This window comes from Haemaphysalis longicornis, unplaced genomic scaffold (genome assembly GCF_048455015.1).
Source record: "Haemaphysalis longicornis isolate Haplotype H1 unplaced genomic scaffold, Haemaphysalis longicornis Haplotype H1 scaffold_40, whole genome shotgun sequence".
Classification (NCBI taxonomy): Eukaryota; Metazoa; Arthropoda; class Arachnida; order Ixodida; family Ixodidae; genus Haemaphysalis; species Haemaphysalis longicornis.
The window spans coordinates 533,821-549,573 of record NW_027526362.1 but is presented as its reverse complement, the minus strand read 5'-3'; the positions used below and the strand labels follow the sequence as shown (position 1 = coordinate 549,573).

The 15,753-nt window shown below is 45.6% G+C and overlaps 1 long non-coding RNA gene across 1 annotated transcript; it reads left to right on the top strand.

Annotated features, from left to right (window-relative positions):
• Positions 1–5,416: 5,416 nt before the first annotated feature.
• LOC144137559 (uncharacterized) lies at positions 5,417–12,059 on the top strand. The gene is made up of 4 exons (XR_013315683.1): positions 5,417–5,523; positions 8,734–8,793; positions 9,564–9,620; positions 11,891–12,059. It is a non-coding gene; the product is annotated as an uncharacterized LOC144137559 (long non-coding RNA).
• The last annotated feature ends 3,694 nt before the right edge of the window (positions 12,060–15,753 follow it).

Sequence of the window (15,753 nt, the reverse complement as noted above, 5' to 3'; positions counted from 1 at the left end):
TAATTTTAATAGTTGGGTAGCCGTTGACAGTCTTTGACAGTCTTGACAGCCGTTGACATCGATTCCAGTTAACCATTAACCCGAAATCTTGCTATCATGATATGTTTGTCATAGAGAGATTATCCGTGCCGGACAAAAGTGTGATTGCCGCCGCCTATAATGACTATTTTATGTCAATATGTACGACGGATATTTTTGTTCTTACCACATTTTCAAAGAACCTTCTCCCCCCCCCCCCCCCTTACTGATGTATCTTTCGGAGCCTGTAATTTTGAATTTACTGTGACATCTTGATATAAGAAAATCTCCAGGACCAGACGATATCCCGAATTCGTTCTTAAAACGATACGAAATATTTGCAGGTTGTATTCATGAAGTCTGCAAACAATGGCGTTTTAGCAGATGAGTGGAGGTTGGCGAGAATTAAACATGTACTTAAAAGCGTAGGAAAAACGTGTATTCCAAATTACCGCCAGATTTCACTCACCTAAACATCAAGTAAACTGGTGGAGAGTATCATTTACAGGAATGTTATTAACTATATAGAAAAAACACAAAATCGTAAGGTAATAAGAAATGTACATCCCGTATTTCGGGGTGGTTTCTGGACCACTGCTACGCTAGCCGAAAGCGTTTACGACTCTGGAAGTGCAATCAGTGAAGGAAGCAAACTCACGTAATATTTAAGGATTTTGAACACGCATTCAGTAAAATACCGCACCAAAAGCTCGTGCCTGAACTAGGACACAATACATGAAATAATAAATTACCTGCCTGCATTTCTGCATGCCTCGAAACCGAAGTGAATTTGTGTCAAGCAATAACGCTTTTTGGAATTGTGTGCCTGCTTACTCTGGCGTCCCCCAGGGGTCGGTACTGGGCTCTGTTATTTTTATTACATGTTAATGGCACACTTCATGACCTTTTTGTTAATTTTAAGTGGTACGCAGATGACTGGATTGCCTATAAGAAATAGAATCTCCACGAGACCAGTTACGGCAAAAAAATTACTTCCATAAAATAATTGCGCAGTGCAACGAGTTGCAAATGCCTTTCAACTTCGAAAGAACTATCTTCATGAAAATAACCCACAAAACATTTCCGCTCCCGCACAAATACACCGCTTATAACGTTCGTCTGGGGGAAGCAGAACCCTACAAGTACCTTGGCCTATGGATATCAAACAAGCTTTCCCGAAATAATAAAATACCACACAAAACGTTTTCCTCACCGGCACCAATACACTGCTAATAACGTTTGTCTGGAGGAAGTAGAAGACGACGAGTACACTAGACTATGGATATCTAGCGCGCTTTTTTGGACGAAACTCAGACAACATCACAGCTACGTCCCTACGCCAGTTATTTTCTCTACGGTGTTTTTAAAGTCTTCCACACCGAATGTACGTATTCTTGTATATAAGACAATTTTCCGACCAAAGATAGAGTACGCAGTGGTAGTCTGGTACCCAGTCACAAATACCAATCATAATAAATTATGAAGGTCGCAAAGAAAGGATGTGAGGTTTATTTACAATTCACAAGATCGCACCTCCATGTCAACTGTCCTAAAACAAAGCGGGATGTGGCCGGTCTCAAGAAAGAAATCGGATTTGGGGTCTTAAGTTTTTCTTTTAAATATTTACAGGACATTACTTCATCGACATTTCTAGTATTTTAACATATTCTTCCGGTTATAATGCAAGACGCCACCGCGCGTTTTGTACATCCCTCTGATCCCACTAAATGATTTTTAGAAGTATTATTTTTGTCCTTAAACCATAGTTGAATGGAACGGTCTCTCTAAAGAAGCGGCTACACAGCAGCTATTATATTAATTTGAAACGCGTTTGTAATAACATGTCTTTCTATAGTTGTGTATTTTAAGTTCTACTGTAGATTTGCTTTTTTGCATCGATTTTTACTTACTTGTACTCACCATGCAAAGGTATCGAGAGTGACTGCAGTATTTGCCAATAAATAAACAAGTAATTGTTGAGTTTTATGTGGCATTCTACGCGATGAATTTCGTTGTGTTCAGTCTTGATTGAGTGAGCGAAGGGCCTGCAGTATCTGTAAATTTAAAAAATAAATAAAAAAGAAAATGCTTTGACGTTTGTGAACCAAATTTACTTCCGCCTTTGTGTACGCGAATAAGTTTCGCTATTTCTATTGATTGGGTACTGTGGAAGTTGACAGATAATAGTAATAGCGTATGCTTAGATAACGAGTTAACGTTTCATCCTAACGATAAAGAAATATATATTTGGGATATTATCAGGTCCAGGAGACTTCTGTGTCTAAATTTATCCCTTACTCGGCTAAAATGAGCCCTTACTCTGCCGCAGGCGCGTAACTCCAGTTTGGTCGCTCAAGGAGCCACCTAATGATTTAATAGAAAAACGACGCCCTCGACGTGTAGGGTAAATTTCGAAGTAGAAAAAATGGCGTAGCTTGCACAAGCGCTGCAAGGCTAGAGAAAACGCATAGTTGGCGGCCTCCCTCTTTACGTCAGAGAGCCGGCTGCGGCGCCTCGTATGCATTTCCAAACTTCCCGGTGAAATTTCTCCATGCCTGAAAGGCCTGGATCGTTTTGAACACAGGCTTTCACATCTCTCTCGAACTGGACCACGTTCGAAAGCGCAAGAACCCGCGCCAACCGGCTTCGAGGACTCGGCGTTTCTACCGCAAAATTGGTGTCTGTGCTCCCGTTTCAGAAGAGCACGTGCATGAACTGCGAAGGAGGAGAGAGCGCGGTAGATCACGCCAGGAACGCAATCGCATAGAAGCTGTTTGTTAATGTGAGGGAGCCATGTAATGTATTTATTTATGTATTTACTTATTTTTATTTATGTATTTATTCATTTATTTATGTATAATTAATTATTAATTAATTAATTAACTAATAATTAATTTATTTTTACTGCCAATTCAACGAGGGATTATTGCAGGATTATTGTTAGATTCCGATCACGGGAAGTGTTTTTCCCGGGCTCGTCTCTTTTTTTTTCTTCATGCGGCGGCGATCTTTTAATTGTTTTCTGTTTGATTTGAGGGGTTCGGTTATCGCTATTTCGCTTTTTTTATTATCCATTTTTTAACATCGTAAAGCCATGGGTGCATTTACCTCCCCATCTCGTAATGAGGTGGGCTTGGAAGGCGAGCTGGAATGGTTGTTTCATGCTATGAGCACATTTCCTGTTAGGTTTATTTACTTTTTTTCGCTTCAAAATATACCGTTTGGCACTAATACTTGAGAAATTTCCTATCTGGCTTTTGATATTCGTATCAAAAAGCCAAAAAGTGGGTGCCAATACAACCTTTCTTTTTTTTTAACTGGCTGCACATCTTGTTGCTCCCCGGCGCTGTTACCCCCGTACCCTCTGGCCTTTGGGATGGTTGGGTTTCCTCTTTCACTGCGTAAAGGTCCTGGATTCAATTCCCGGGGCCTTCCTAACCACATTTCTTTTCTGAGTTGCGCCCTCCCAACACCTGTTCGTGGGGTCCTTGCCTCCTCGCCCCTTTCCGTCACACCACCTGGACTAGCATTTTATTCTCTTCCCTTCGCCGATGATGGCAAGGGCAACGGTGCACAGTGGAACTAAAAGCCTGACAGCTCTGCCATTAAAAGGACCAGAAACAGCCGAGATGGCGTTTGATGACGCGTTTTATGGATGCCGAGGTGACGATTCTAGGGTACGAGACAGCTTGCTTCACACTTCAGAAATATATGAAGCTACGTGGCCTGCACATGTACTGGCAGTTATATAACTAAGGCTTCGGTTTTGTCCACTTTTGTGTTTTGTCGGCAGCGCCAAGCCGCGCCTGGTAGACATCTGTTTTCGATGCGAAGCGCGTGTTTCCTTAACTTTGTCAGTGTGCGCACATGCTATCTATTTAATGGGAGAGGGTTTCGCTATGTCATCACTAAACTAGAATGTTCTTTTTTGATTGCCAGTGTCGTGGGATCTAATTCGACGGTTCCAGAAATTATCTCACGAAAAGATAACTGTTCCCTGGGAAATCCCCACGGCTTTTTATTCGCCGCCGCTCCTCTATGTACGTCACTCGTGTGACTGTTCCGTAGATGTTTTTGTATTGTTTAAGTTTCTTTGCGGAGCACAAGTTATTAAGCAGGATTAAGCACTTTTTGACGGGACGCATGCAGTTCACGTCAGCTAATAACTGTCAATCAGCATTTGCTAAGGTAACATCCGGCGTGCCGCAAGGGGCCGGTTTATCGCCCCTCCTGTTCCTCATCTACATTAATGACTTGCCGGCTAACATTAAGTCTAATATCCGACTTTTTGCTGATGATTGCGTCATCTACACAGTCATCAATAGCCCTGATGATGCTAATAAGCTACAACGCGACCTCGACTCAATTGCTTCATGGTGCGATAAATGGCTCATGCCCCTAAACATAGATAAGTGCAAATCATTATCATTTACCCGTAAGCGTGGCGTACTTGCCAACATATATTCTATTAACACCGTGCCCATCGCTTCCTATCATCCTACAAATATCTTGGCGTCCACTTGACTTCATCGCTATCCTGGACCACCCACATCGATTCCATCTGCTCTACAGCATCCCGTACACTCGGCTACCTTCGACGCAACCTCAAGTGCGCATCCCCCGACATAAAAAAACTAGCTTTCATCACCTTCGTCCGACCTAAACTTGAATATGCTTCAGCAATCTGGCATCCTTCACAAGCCTACCTAACAACTAAATTAGAGTCCATCCAAAATCGTGCAGCTCGCTTCATATCTTCGCAATATTCACACAAAACCAGCGTTACCGAGCTAAAACACTCTCTTTCCCTCCCAACCCTTGAATCCCGCCGCTTGATCACCCGTCTATGCCTTCTTCACCGCTTCTACTCTCATCCACGCTCAAGGCATCAATTGCTCCAATCTGCACACAGAACTTCATCGCGCATAAATCACAGCAGAGCCATTGCACGTATAAATGGCCGGACGGCAGCATTTATCACTTCATTTTTTCCTAATGCAATAGCCCTCTGGAATGCCTTACCGGAGGACTCCGCATCATGCGCCGACAGGGAAACATTCCGCGCAAAGCTGAACGAACGTTTTTTCTGATAATTTCAACTACTCCGTGTATATCGCTAATCGTTTTAGAATTGTGCTCAGTTTTGCTCTGCAATTGTTTAACATATGTAAAACATCGTTTATTCTTTTTTATTTTTGTTCTAGTTCGTTCATGTGATTTCTGATTCCTGTCTCCTGTGTAAACTTATTTGCTTTTTTGCTTTTTTCTGTTGAACATTGTACCCTATCTTGTCACTTGTCCCCCCTAATGTAATGCCTTCGGGCCCTTAAGGGCGAAATAAATGAAATGAAATGAAATGAAACAAGTTCGCTCCTATAAACTTTGTTTCTCTAAAAACCCTGCCTCGCCCTTCGCTATTTGACAGTTTGTTACTTGCACCCTTGATTTCAGTATCCACCAAATGGGAGTGTGCTGGTGAGGTGGTCGCAGTCGAGCCAGGAATTGGTAAGTTTCCAAAAAAGCTCCACTTTATTATTCACAGGCGTACTTCTCCCTCGTGTGGACAAACGTGGAATTGTAAAATCAAGTTCACACGGTGCCCAAGGAAATCAGGACCAGGGAAAGCAACTTGAACAATCAAATAGAATCATGGGCACTGCGAAGTCGCGTATTCAAAATTTTTAATGTTCGCCGTTGTTTTCGGGCCTCAGTTGAAGCGTCTTAGCGGGAGCCTACACAGAGTGGGGCGGTACGGTTCTTTGCCAATTTCAATCGCTCAAACTGCGAAAAATTAAATACCAAGCTATTGCTTGGTGCGTCAGTGGGAGGAGTAGCTTCGGACGAGAGCCATGACTGGGTAAGAAGGTGCCTGACCACACGGAACGTGCACGCACCCTGGAGCCTTGCTCCCTCAAGTTCGCACTCACCACAGATTGACCGGCAGCTTGATTCGGTGCTCCCGATTGTTAAAGCTAATTAGCTACACCAAATTAGGCTGTTCAAAATTCTCTTCACTTAGTATTCGTGTGTCCTGGACCTTCCTAATGGATGATGTGTCTCATGAAGCAGAAGAGAACTAAAATTTATTTTTATCTCCGATGGCGGCCACCATGTGCGGACTTTATATCAGAACGAAAACGATTCTATGAGCTAACCCAAGAGGCCCACAGCAGAAAATACAAATACTGGAGAAGAAACTACCCCGAAATGCAAGGCTGAATTTCCAAACGAAACATCTTTCTTAAAACATGCCCATCTTCAGATGCAACCAACGCAGAACGTCAGGGGCATAACCGTGTTTCCCTTTACCGAAGGTCCGCCTACCTGCCGAATTCACAAAATGGATCACAGGTGACGTACTTGTGAATAGTTTTTCATCATAGTTAGGCCTAAAGAATTCCCAATCACGGGTTATACCTGAGCTGAGAATAAATCTGGGTATCAAACATTTGAATGCACTGAACGCCGGTTAGGCCTTCAGGCAACGGCATTGAGGCGGCATTAAGACATTTTGCGCGAAAGAGGTCGGTGCATTTGTGATTGTCATCTAGTGTCATTCTTCTTCATTTGCTATCACTGTGCCGTAATTTGCAGAACTAAAACGAGTTCGGTGTGTTTTGTGTAATTGGCACCCTTTGGATAGTCTCGGAAACCTATTCCATTAGCGTGGCTATTAGAGAAGGAAGAATATACTGTACTTTCCGGGAGCGTCCCCTCCAAATGAAACAAGGTCCCTCGTTCCCAGTGCCACGAGTAAAAAGCAAAAAAAAAAATCAAGTCATAGTAGACAAAAAAAATAGAAAATAAAAAATCAATCGGGCGGCCGGTGGCGCGACAGCAGTGGCCAATAAATTAGCTGAGGATTTAAAACGCGTTCTTTTATCAGCTGAAGTCAAGTTAAGCAGTTGGGGATTTGATCGTTTCTAAAAAATAGCTGCTTTTGGAGGGACTAGAGAAATGATCGTCAGACTGGTCCGGCAGCTATTAAGGCGAAAAGATGCAAATAATCAGCTTTTAAAAGACGACGGCATTTCTTGGGCTACTTCATCTGTCTTTATGTCGGTAAGTCACGGAGAAACCGCGGCGGTTAAATTTGGGAAGACGTAGCACGTAGGGTTGCCCAGATTATTGGGAACATATATCGCTTGACTTGTGAGTATAGTCGATGACGTGACGAACCCAGATGCGGGTCTTAAAGATAAGCAAGTTTTCTCGGCTGGGTCTATAAATCGGTATAATTAGCAAAACTGGGTACGACTAAGATCCGCTAATATTTTAGGTAATTCAATCAGAACCTGACGATATTACCATGCTATTTCTTGAAAGTGGATAATATCCGATTGCATACAGTAATGAAAAATATTTCCGAGTACATGCTTAAGAACAAAGCTCTCCACAATGCTCGTTCCGAGCCAAGGCAGTGGAGCTATAAAAGTGCCATCAGCGAGGAGTTCACAAAACCTTGTATTCAGCACATGACTGCCGCGAGATGCATTCTGTGCTAGCCCGTACACCTGAAGGCCGTGGTTTTGTGGAGTTTAATTTAGTAATTGCAGTCCTACGTTTAGTTTTTGTAACAGAGCACCCAGTACGACCGCGACGCAATCTCAGTTTCCGTGAGGTGTTGCCGAGTTTACAGTGCTCTAAAGTGTGCTTATTTACGCAGTCTGACCAACCGGCGTACTTTGCAGATTTATTTGTTTATGTAATCCTCGTGATGACAGACTGTTCCTGTAGGGCCTTTTTTTCTACTACACGTCCTCCTAGGTGTGCTGTCATCGGCCGTTGAGATGCAGTGATTGAAGAGTTGCGCTGCTAATCCCGAGGTCGCTGGTTCCAACCTGACCGCCGCAGCCGTCTTTGCATTCATCGCAAAAAACAAAAACCTCGTGTGCCCAAATTTCGATCCAGGCTAAAAATCACCAAGTGGTCAAGTCTACTCAGGAGCCATGAACTGCGTCGCCCCTCATTAGCCGAGATGGAGCGTCAGCGCGTAGAACATAAAATCGGAAATCACAATAAACTAACTGGGCTGCTTCCAACAAACGACACAGAAAGTTACTTCCGGTTCGTGCAAGATGTGTCCCGCATTAAAAACAGTTATTTTTCCCGGTCAATATACACTGCAGTTTGACTGTTGAAGAGAATCTTTCAACTGCGGAAATTGTGCACTGCATGTGCCTCTAAAGCGTCTAGCCTGAGCAAGTACTTTTGCCATCTTGTTTATTTTATTGAGCGGGCGGGCTATCCTAAATGGCCAATAAATTCGGTACGCATTTTACAATCTCGAGCAAGGTTATGTGAAGCTTCAATGAAAACAGGGTCTGTGGTGCCAAGCTACACCTTTACTGTGAGGCCAGATGTAATGAATGACTTAGGTATAATTTTAGATTACACCGGAATATTTACCCCGCACCGGAATATAAAAACAGGCGGTTTTTTCGTTTTCCACCTCTATAAAAGAGAAACAATCGTAGGCGAGCGGTATGGAAACCTGCTCTTTTGGAACACCTACACAACGCCGTGAGCTCTGAGCGATCGCAGCGGATCAGCGGTTTAGTAATGGAACCAGCCACCTTAACGGTTTTATACAAACATAAAAGCGAGCTTTGCTTTGACTGTGCGTATTGTACCTGAAGAAGAACTACTACTCGTAATCTTTGAACTGCAAGGTAATTTATGATTATAATGAGAATCCTCCCGTTTATTTTTCAGTTGCTGCACCACCGCTATACGTGCCACCATGGCATGAAGTGCCCAAGATCGTTGCACATGGTAAGGAAAATATTATTTACTCCCCCCACCAGAATTGGCGGAAGAAAAGAGAGATGTGAGAAAAGACAGACGATATCACGCATTCATGACAATCTGCTTTCAAAACGCGCGGGCCCGTTGACATCTGGGGCCGTCGCTGAGGAGCAATGATGTGTTACATGCCGTCCTTAACTTGTTACCGAGCGTAGGGCAACCTTGAAATAAATGGCGAAGCAACAATTTTATAACGTATACGATGTATACTACTTAGAGCATGGTATTTACTCGCAGCGCTTTACCACACTCCGCTCCTGCTGCGCTCTCGGCAGACGAGCGACGCTGTTACTCAGACAACCTGTGGCCTGTTTTGAAGCCTTTTTCTGCCCAGGGCCACCCGTGTGACATGTGTGATGTCACTTTGCGCAATGTAGAACGTTAATTAAACGCTTTGCGCTGTACTGGAAGTAACCTAAAAATACCAAACCACCACTATTAATGAAGACAACGAATATAATTGATCTTAGGAAATTTTTTAAAATAAAAAAGGGGAAACCCGCTGATCCTCGAACCCAGGACTCGAGCGCCATTACCAATAACTTCACCTCGAGTCCACTTAGTCCGAGAGGAGAGGTCGTTTTATTCTCTGTTCAACAGAATACTGCGCAAACGGACATCACGGTCTCGCGTTGGGGCGCTGGGCAACGAAGCGTTCTGAAACCCGCGACCCATGCGTTTCCCAGAACGCATTTCTAGATGTCCCCAACCTTCGATTATTTTTTCCTCTTTTTTAGTTCCAGAAGCACCTTATGTGCTACCTTGGCATGAAGAACCCAAGTATGTAGCACATGGTAAGTACTTGTTCTGCGGCCCTGGCACACGCCACCTTACTCTGGATAGCCTGTTGTCGCACTGAATGATGGACGTAGTCTGGTATATGGGCCATTCAAAACACCTGCCTTCAATAATCTCAGATTTTAGGAAGTATCTGTTGACAGTGAGAAGTTTGTATTGAAATTAAAACGTTCCGTTTCAACGAACGGGATGTCACGCGTGATTTAAAAATGAATTGGTGGAATTGCAGTGAACTGAATTTGCGACAAGTGTCAGTGCCCGCTCCTTGTGTCTGTCAATATATCATTTACCCATTCATAACTGTAGCACTAAATTTGGTTCGTTGTCTTCATATACGACAGTTCGCTCTGTTGTTTACGAATCAAGTTCTAATCAAAGTTAGTAGATCTAATGACCATAACTGCGCTATCCCAGTCGATTCTCGGAAACTATAAAATTGCAGGGTACAATCTGCGGGGCATTTCAATAGCTACGCGTGGCTTACTGAGCTGCCTACCTCGCGAGCATGCTGCAAACTGTCAACCCTTCTTTGGTGTTCCCCAAAAAAGAGGCGGCGGCATAACGACAGATGCATGGAGTGCTGGGAGGCGCCTAAGCGAGGGGCCACAGCCTTACAGATCCCTAACTGAGACCGCACAAGTAGCACACCTTGCTGAGTGCCACTACGAGTAATCTCTTTGCGGCGAACGGAAAAGAAAGGGTGGTGCCAACGTCTGTCCCCGTAAAAAAAAAAAAAAAGCACGGGTATAAGTTTCGCACCGAATAGTTTCAATCAGACGATATTTCTCCGGAATGAAGCCACTTTCCGCTGCTTGCGGAGGAATGGAACTTTAGAGATAAACTATTTCGCGAAACCGATTATCGTAACACCTCAACACTACCGCCTTCTTTGTAACGATCGGCTGCCTAATTTAGCTCCCAATTACATCTTTCCCATCCGCTCGGCCACGCCGGAAGCGAGAGGAAGTAGAAGAAAAAAAGAGCAGCCGATGACGTCCTCATCTTGCGTGATTCACGCGGTTCCTTATAGGAATGAGCCGAAGTTATAACAGTTTTCTGCGTACCTTTAGCTCAATTTTCTGCATTTAAATGCAGGCGGTTTCAAGTAAAATACCACTATCACCTATCAAAGCTCTCTAGCAAATACAGTAACAGGAAACACTGAGTTGCACTAAACTGTAAACACGCTAATGTTCGAAAAGAGGAGTTTCCGCATATTCATTATTTATTCTCAGCGTTAGTTGGCTCCTTACTTGAAACAAAAATGTTTCGCTCTTTGTGGGGTTTGTAGACGCATAAATCCTTGTTAGGTATTTTGTCTTCGTAGTATTTTAGGCACCCCAATGTGTGCGAGTTGTTACCGTCTGCTCTTTTCTTTCCATCCGCGCTTGGACCCCGAAATAAATAGCTAAGACGCCCATATTGGGTACAAAGGCGTTTGTTTACGTGGCTATCAAACGCGTAGGTGAACTAGGGTACGTTTCTATGAGCTACTTCAAAACAATGTAACGGTTTTCGGCCAATCGTACTTTCTGGAACCATCTTCTTTTTTTTTTAAAGTCAAAATCAAATTTATTTTTGAGTACAGGTATACAAGCATATTAATATACAGAAGAGGGTCCCAGAGTCCGCAGACTGTAACGGGACCCTCTATAAAAATGCACAAAGTGAGTTTGTCGGAGCAGTGATTAAAAATAAACATGAGCAAACCTACGGAAGAGAGAAGAGAAGTACACATAACTGCATAGTATTATGATTAGCAAACATTGGTCTAAGCTAAGTTACATATAAATGCACAATATTTGAAGCAACAAAACACAATGTAGTGCAAAGCCGTAAATGTAGACGTATAGACAAGTGAATGGCAATAAAACAAAAAAATACAGTGGAAGTCGATACTCCTGCCGTCGTGTGAGCACTTCTGTCGTAACCCTGAAGATATAGCTTGATTAGCGGGGCTTTTTCGTGGAACCACCTAACGTTTACAACCGCTTTATAGAGCATATTTACAAAATTAAAACATTTTACTGTATAATGATTCCATTCGTCGAGGCGACAACTCGGTAGCCCTATGTTTGCACGGTTACTACATCCTATAATGGAATAACCATTCTCGGATATAGAAGATCAAGTATTATTCACCCTTCTGTACCCTCTCGCTGTGCAAATTACCATTTGACCGCTCGTTGGCGTGGTCTGCCCTATATGCAGACAATTCTACTGAAATGTTTTAGACGTGTTTTAAACCAAGGTTTCTCTCCTCCAGCCCTCAGATTTGGATGTCCAAACGAGTTGCTCTGCGACGGCCATTGCAAAGGGACAGGCTTCCGCGCCGGATACTGCGGTGCGCTCTGGCGGTGCGTGTGCTACAAGTGAAAAGCCTTTCATCACGGCATCGAAAGACCAATAAGGCCGAAGAATAATAAAATAAATACACATGCAAGCATATAAATTTTTTGTTTTTGGTTTACAGAGGCGTGGGTTTATGCTCTTAGACCTGCCAACTAGTGCTTTATGTGACCCATGAGAATTCACCAGACAGGCCACAACAGTGGGAACATTTCCCGTTGCGGCCGGGCTCGTGGACGTGCAGCACCATGATTTCTTTACAAAACAAAAGCACCAGCGCACACCAAAAAATTCACCAGCACATTATTTTAACGAGTGTTCATTCCAGGTCTGAGTCCGAACATCCGGCTTATTACAGTCAAAAACGTTGCCGCTACACGACAGCGAAACAAGGCATGTTCTAATATTTCAGTGTGGCCGCATTGCGGTCAACGTGCGGAACGCACAGCGCCGAATCTCGCCAGACGTTCACACGTCGGGATAACTTCCCAGCCACGTGACCATCCGAAATACCGAACATCAGCCCGGAGTGCTGCCGAAGTCAGCTGATGCCAAACGGACACCGCATGATCTTCCTATGTGTTGGTTGTCAAACTGGGTTATTGCCAGTTTTTCGCACACTTGGCTTGCCGTACTTTCCTGAAACTTAGGCTTGGCAAGAAAGACTGGAGATTTTGGAATGTTTTTGTAACATTCGTATAAAATGGCGGCGGCTGCTCAGCAGAAGGTCCGGCGATGTGTGCATCATAAAATAATGACGAGAAGTTCCGAGGAAGAACTGTAACAGCGCCTTCCCGGGGTACTCGTTCGAGTCTGGAAGGTCGATCACTGCACGTACCGCCAACACGTACCGCCAAACCAAGGCCGACTACAACCACTCATTGTCCTGGGCAGTCTCTACAGCGTTCGCGAGAGTGTTTCTGTCTTGCCCTCTCAAAATAACGATCCAAACTTCGTGGCGAGCTGTCGGGTGAAATGACGCGGCGGTTTCGCTCCGCGTGCTACATAAAAAAGCACGGCCGATACGGACGACTTTATTATGTAGCTTTGCTCTGCGAAGGCATACCTGAACGTTGCTGCAACTGCAAGACGCTCCTCCGCAGTCTCGAGGAGGCGCTTCCACGTACTGCACGCCACTTCACGCGAGGAATGGAACACCACGCCAACTACTCGAACACTCGTCACCCAATCTACGTCGTCCGCCAAGCAAGACGCAAATGGGGCGAAACGCACCGGCATACTTTTTCCTCTCCTCAGTCGAACTCCCTGTACTCATACAATAGCCGCATAAAGGCTTGATAGCTGTCCTCGTTCAGACTGAACAGGGACACGTCGGCCGAATACGCGGACACTTTAACTTGGCCTATGCCTGGCAGCGCCAACCCGCGGATGGCAGTGCTTGCATAAAACACGGCGGAGCAGCGGGTCCAGACAAATGACAAAAGGCAAAGGCGACAAGGGGCAGCCCCTCGGTATCCCACGGGTGACAGAGAGCGGACTACTTAAAAGCCCGTTGACAAGGATTCCAACGCTCAAGTCCGAGTACAACAGCTCGAGCGTACCGACAAAGTCTGGCGGAATACCATATTGACGCAAAACGCCTTGCAAGTATCGGTGTTCCACTCTGTCGAAAGCTTCCGCTTGATCGAGAGAGGTGAAGCATAACCTTGTCGCGTAACTGAAGAAATCGCGACTCAATGCCAGGGACGCGAAAAATGTGCGACCTGGCACACTGCATGTTTGCACTTGACTTATAATATCGGGAAGAACGGTACTTGTGCGTCTGCCCAAAATAGAGGCTAGAATCTTCACCGTGAGCCGGCCTAGTTGGAATCTATCCATGGTACCGACTGCGCAAAAAGCAAACAAAGGCGCTCTTTTGTGCGCGCTTCCTCGTCGTTTCTTCTTTGTACTTGTTTGTGTTTTGCGCAATCGGTGCCATGGATGCTACAATCTTGTAGTGAGTGTTCAGTATTGTAATCGGTCGATACGCCTGGGGCTGCGTAGGATCCCCGCCAGGTTTTGCGATCCAAATGCCACTGCCCTCACGGAACTATTCAGGTCGCACTCCGCGCTGCAGAAACCCGTTCACTATGTCGAGGAGTGCACCCTGAATGACAGGAAAAAACTTGTAAAATTTAGCAGGGATACCGTCAGGCCCAGGCGCCGACGCACCATTCAATTTTTTAACACACTCGCTCACCTCGTCGACATCCACAGAAGCACACAGCGACTCAAAAAAATGATCTGGCACGCAAGGCAGCACCCCACAAAATGCTCTAAGCTTGTCCTCAAATTCCTCTGTTTTCCAAGATACGCTCTCGGCTGAGAAAACGGTGGAGAAATGCTCCACGAATACCTCGGATATATCTGCCCAAAATCTGCGCTTGGCTCGCCGCTTGCAATGACTGCCGTAAGATGGACTCGTAGCGTATTTTCAGCAGGTTGGCATAGTACCGCATGGCGAAGGTTAAGGTGCCCCCTCTCTATACGATGCGAAGTGTCCTCAACGTGGCTTAAGCGCTGCCGTGATGCGCGCATTCGCGCACGACCCTCCTTTAAAAAAAAGCACGCGCTAGTGATCCCTCCACTCATCTCAAGGGAGGGAACTCAACTTGTGCAGGGCAGTCCTCGAAGCAGTGAATTCTACCGAACTGTCACTGTCAGTTAGCAGACGCTCATCCTTCCGCCCCGGCTGGTGGCGGGGCGTACAGTTGCGAAGGTTAAGCGTTGCTAACACCCGGTGATCGGACACGCGATGAACTCCAGCCGGGAAGGAGAGGACGTCACAGAATTAAGCTTGTCTAGCCGACTGCCAGATTGTCCCCTTTCCCAAGTAGCAACAAACCTGTCGCGGTGGAGCTGCACCCACGCGTCGGAAAGATGAAATTGAGCGATAAGTACTTTCAGCGCCCTTGCACCGCTAAAGGGCCGACCTTGTCCACGTCCCCCAACATCCCGCTGAGGCTTGGTCACACAATTAGAATCGCTCACCGAAAATTTAGGGTAAGGTTCGAGCATAAACGCGTCGAGGGATGCGAAAAAAGAAGACCACTCAGAGTGCTGCGCAAGTGCATACACAACAACAGCTCAGACGGGGCGAGTGAGCAAGAAAAAATCCACCCCAAGCAGGCGCCCTCCTATCCCAAACGTGCAATGAGCCTTCCGGCGCAACCTCTCGCGCAGACATACGAAGCCTAGCCCAAAGACATCCTGCCTGACACGGTAAAAAAGGCTTGCACACAAGAGCGCTCGCGAAGCAAAAGAACGTCGCGTGGAGTACTGAAATTGCACTCCGGCAGAAAGAGAAGGTCAATGTGTTGCGGCAGACCATAGTGCGCCACAGCCTCTGTTTGTCCAACATTCCCATCTTCAAAACTCAAGGCACGTCGACTTGGACGCACAGTTTCTTCTTGTCGCCGGCATCTTCGGTGTCCGCTCAGGACGACGGCAACGCCCGCTTGGAGCCATCTAGGCCATCCGCTGGAGAGGGTCGGGGAGGAAGCAAGTCATGGACTTCGTTAAGCGGGTTCACGAGGCAAGGGTCGCTCACAACGAGGGAGGGGCCGGCAGTGCGATGCTCGTCAGTGCCTCCTGCATCACCTGAGACAGCTGAACAAGGCTGACTTCGCTTGGTGCACGCTTCCAGCCGCTCTAGGAGAGATGGGTGGAGAGATGGGGGGTCCTTGACTGTGGTACGTAGTGTGGCCAGCTACAGGCGACTTAGAGGCGAGGTTAGAAAGGTCCACCGCTGCCTTGTTGCTCGTGCCGGGCTTGCTG